Raw genomic sequence first — 4636 nt, 5'->3', positions numbered from 1 at the left:
ATGTGTGTAGGAACCGTTCTCTCACTGTATATACTAGTAGATGACTTATACTAGTATATATATATATATATATATATATATATATAGAGGAAAGTGAAGCTACACCGCCGGTGTAGCTAACTTAGCTACACCGCCGGCTTAAAATACATTGGGCCCACATTGTTTTGGTGATCCAAAGAATTCATTTGATTGGCCCTCACATAGATAGGGTGTCCACCAAAAATCAGCTCCATAGGATCATCCCAACCCTACGATTTGTGGAGGCAAAAATGAACGTGTAAAAACCTTCACAAATTTGTCCATTTTTGCCTCCACAGTTTGAAGGGTTGAGATGATCCTATGGAGCTGATTTTTGGTGGACACCCTATCTATGTGAGGGCCAATCAAATGAATGGTTTGGATCACCAAAACAATGTGGGCCCATTGTATTTTAAGCCGGCGGTGTAGCTAAGTTAGCTACACCGGCGGTGTAGCTTCACTTTCCTCATATATATATATATATATATATATATATATATATATACTAGTAAGACCCGACGTGCGATGCACGACACGGCAAAAAAAAGGAATATGATACAAAAAAATACTTAAAAATATGTAGAAACAATAAGCAAAAAAGTATGCATAACTACTTACCAAGTAATGGAAAAGATGCAAAAGAAACAATTTTCTAGGCCGATAAAGAGCTGTATGGACCACAGTATAGGTTGATCCAAACCGTCGATGTGATGGAACACAACATCAATCGATTGTGCCCGTGAAATCATTTACATAGGCTGATCCTAGCCCTCCAATCAATGCACAGGCCGACATAGAACTGTATGGACCACATTATAGGTTGATCCAAACCGTTCATGTGATGGAACACAACATCAATCGGTTGTGCCAGTAAAATCATTTCCATAGGCTGATCCTAGCCCTCCAATCGATAGAGGTTTCCATAATTGTTGTTCCTCTTCAGGTGCCCGGAACCCGTCAATATTTTGCAAGTTGTCCCGCATGCATAATATGAAGTAGCTTTTTCGTCATTGTCATATGTTTATACCTCTTCTTGGTAGTTTGTTCCGTAATTGTCATATACAGGCACCTTGTGTCGGTACTTTTCGTATTAAATGACAAAGCAATTGACGAATTTACCCTCTAATAATTTCTCACAACTATAGATGTTAGATAGCAGCAAAGGGGTTAATGGTAAAAGAGTAATGCTGACGTGTAAAGGTGATAAGGATTTGAGGGCAGAGGGGGTATTTGAAACTTAGAGGCGTGGGAATGTGAGGGCATATGAGGCATTTCTGTGTTTTGGCTGATGTGTAAATTCGACAGAATTTTGAGAAAATTCAAAAAAGCCTGGGCTTTTCCTCCCAGCTATACATATAGAGAATAGAGTTCCTAAGGTGTCACCTCATATAGCTTATATGAGGTGGCGCTTAAAAACAAAAGGGGGCCATTTTGTTTGGATGATCCAAAGCATTCATTTGATAGGCCCTCACATAGATAGGGTGTGCCCAAAAAATCAACTTCATAGGATCATCCTAACCCTTCCATTTGTGGAGGTTGAAATGGATGGGTATAAACCTCCATAAATATGCCCATTGTTTACCTCCATAAATGGAAGGGTTAGGATGATTCTATGGACCTGATTTTTCGTAGGCACCATATCCATCTAAGGGCCTTTCAAATGAGTGGTTTGGATTACCCCAAACAAAGTGGGCCCCTTATGTTTTTAAGTGCCACCTCATATAAGCTATATGAGGTGACACCTTAGGAACTCTATTCTCATATATATATATATATATATATATATATATATATATATATATATATATAATAGTAAAAGCCGACAAAGAACTGTACGGACCACATCATAGGTTGATCCAAACCGTCCATGTGTTGGAACACAACATCAATAGGTTATGCCCATAAAATCATTTCCATAGCCTGATCCTAGCCCTCCATTCTATAGAGGTTTCCATAATTAAAAAAAGCATAAAAGAGAGGGGTAGGATTGAAATTATGTGGCTTTAATAGGTGCCTTTGTTAAAAAGCATAAAGGAGGGGGTAGAATTAAAAATATGTGGGTTGAATTGGTGCCTTTGTTAAAAAAAGTCAAAAAAAGTAATATGTAATTCTCATAGAATTTTGGGAGAAATTCAAATAATTCTCTCATTTTCTCTTCTGCTAGATAGTATACTAGTAAGACACCCCGCACGGGGAAGGAAAAAAGTCTGAATGGAAATGAAGAACAAAAAAACTGAGTATAAGTCAGGGATACACTGGAACCACTTTCCCCTACCTGCATATATATAAATAAAGTCTGAGACATTCAATTGAAAACACCACATAAAGAGTCTAAAGATATCCAAGACAAAGGAAATAGTTTTCAAGCTATTAATTAAACAGGCAGAAAGGAAATAGAAATAGATATTTCTTAAATTTGAAGGACACAGGTAAAAATTTTGTGAGCCTTATTTCTCATCACTTCAATCTCCTCGTAGGGTAGAATAATGTCTGAAGCTCTTATCCTTTTTTCTCTTCTTTTTTCTTGCTCCAAGGAGATAGAAGTTTCATTGCTGCAAATATCCATATGATATTTAGGAAAAATCACATCCAAGTTTATGTAACAAAAATCTTAATTTTATCTAAAAAAGAATGCACATAAGAACAGAAAGCAAAATCATATATGAAAAACTAATCCCATCAAGACAAAACAAATATAAACCTGTGAGACCCACTGAAGAAGAAATGGATGTTACCATTCAAATAAAAAAAAAAAAACAATCCAAAAATGCCATCACATATTAGAGAAAAACCCAAAAGATTGCACACCAAAACAGAAAAGCAAGAGTGACAAAGAATAAAAGGCAAAAATAAAAGGAATAAAGAAGTTCTTACTTTCACCTGTGCATCATGTATGGGGCAACAAAGAAAAAGTAAATAATATTTAGTAAATTAGTAGTGGGTTCACAACTTGTGGAATTGCGTAATCAAGTAAATCAGCTGTAAAAAAGAGATCTGTTGTAAGGGGTGGAGATAACGAATGAATGAACTGTTCTTGGGAGAGTACTTGCTGGATTAACACTTCATATAATAACCTCTCAAAGAAAATAATAGAATAAACAGTACCCTATCATAGGCACTGGGAGCACCTTGTTCTGTTCTATTGCAATGCAAATTCCATAGAAAATTCGAATGGGGATTCAAGTTAAAACAGACAAAATGGTTGCAAGGTAGCAAGGGCATACAAAGCTTGGATTGCTCCGTAACCAGGATATACAATTTATTTATTTTTTTAGATTGTAAAAGAGATACACACAGAAAAACCATTGGCTCCTGTGGTGCAGAAATGCAAGAAGAAATAAATTGACTCGGCACTCGGGATACACAAATTTTTTACTTAAGAGGAAGGCGCAAATGACACATCAAGAAAGGGAGTGGGATTGTAATGGACTTGGCCCGAGGGTGAAGGCATCTGCCGATATGAGTTTTACTGAGCGATTTTAAACTTGCAAGCAAACTAAGATCATAGAAAACCAGGGTTCATCTTAGAGATGATGAAAAGAGTAGGCTAACAGTTCCTTTCAAGTAGAGGAAAGTTTCAGTTCTAAAAATCCAAAACTAACAGCACCTAGGGAAAAATAAAACATGTAGAGAGAGGAGGAATGCCAGAAATTTGCACCTCGCTCAACGAAATCCATGTGGGTTCTAGCTCGCATGCATAGTTGCAAACATACCTGATTTTCAAAAGATTCATTGTTTTTTCAATCAATCATGCCTCAAGTGGATAAATTCACTTATTTCACACATTCTTCTGGTCATGCCTTCCCCTCTTGACTTTTTATATTCCCATATGCAATGATGAAGATGGAGTACTTGGGATCAGTAAGCATAATCCCATTTTAGGAATAAAAGAAAGAAGAAAAAGAAGATGAAAAGATGTAAACTGAAATAAAATAAAATTAAAAGCAAAGGAAAAGGAAAAAATCTGAAAAGTATAAAGTACCATGAAACATAATTGAGGAGCTTGTAGCAAAACGATATCCGCACATTCGCATAACTATGAACTGCAAAACAAAATTCATGTAAGACAAAAATATCTGCACATTTGAAGCCTATTTTGTAAAATGTAATCAGGAAAAGAAGGCATCAAACCCTAATTTTAACGTAAATTACCAAGGACGTTCTAAGTTCAAGTAGCCATCGTGATGATCTCAATGTGCATTGGCCTAATCCCAACCTCAAGGCCGGAGTATCCATCCTCTCCAAGCTCTCTGGTCAAGACCTCCTTCAGCTCTGAAAGAAAAGTCCATAAGCTACAAAATAAATGGCAAAAATAATCAGAAACTAAAGTAAATAGAGATATGAGGAAACAACATAAATTTATGAAACTATAGTATCTGAATCGAATAGCATCGAATAGTAGGAATGCAGTAAATTAGAAGAGAAGAACAAAATCCACCTTCCAATCTTTACTCGTCGAATATATATATATATATATATATATATATATATATATATATGCTAATTTATAGAAATATCCATATTTGCAAGTAAAAAAAGAATAAAATATCAATTTACCTCAAGATCTAGACCTGCTGAAAATATCTAGGAGACAGGTAAGGATGATGGAATCTCAAAT

The 4636-nt window shown here is 35.8% G+C and overlaps 1 long non-coding RNA gene across 1 annotated transcript; it reads right to left on the bottom strand.

Moving 5' to 3' along the window:
* Nucleotides 1-2316: 2316 nt before the first annotated feature.
* Nucleotides 2317-4636, bottom strand: LOC143885165 (uncharacterized). The gene is made up of 4 exons (XR_013253161.1): nucleotides 4576-4636; nucleotides 4171-4310; nucleotides 4001-4061; nucleotides 2317-2570 (listed from the first exon to the last, which is right to left on the bottom strand). It is a non-coding gene; the product is annotated as an uncharacterized LOC143885165 (long non-coding RNA).

Source organism: Tasmannia lanceolata, unplaced genomic scaffold, assembly GCF_043159265.1.
Source record: "Tasmannia lanceolata isolate RefF3 unplaced genomic scaffold, GAP_Taslan_0.1 ptg000002l, whole genome shotgun sequence".
Classification (NCBI taxonomy): Eukaryota; Viridiplantae; Streptophyta; class Magnoliopsida; order Canellales; family Winteraceae; genus Tasmannia; species Tasmannia lanceolata.
The sequence above is the reverse complement of the archived record's forward strand: the minus strand, read 5'-3'. Positions and strand labels throughout refer to the sequence as shown.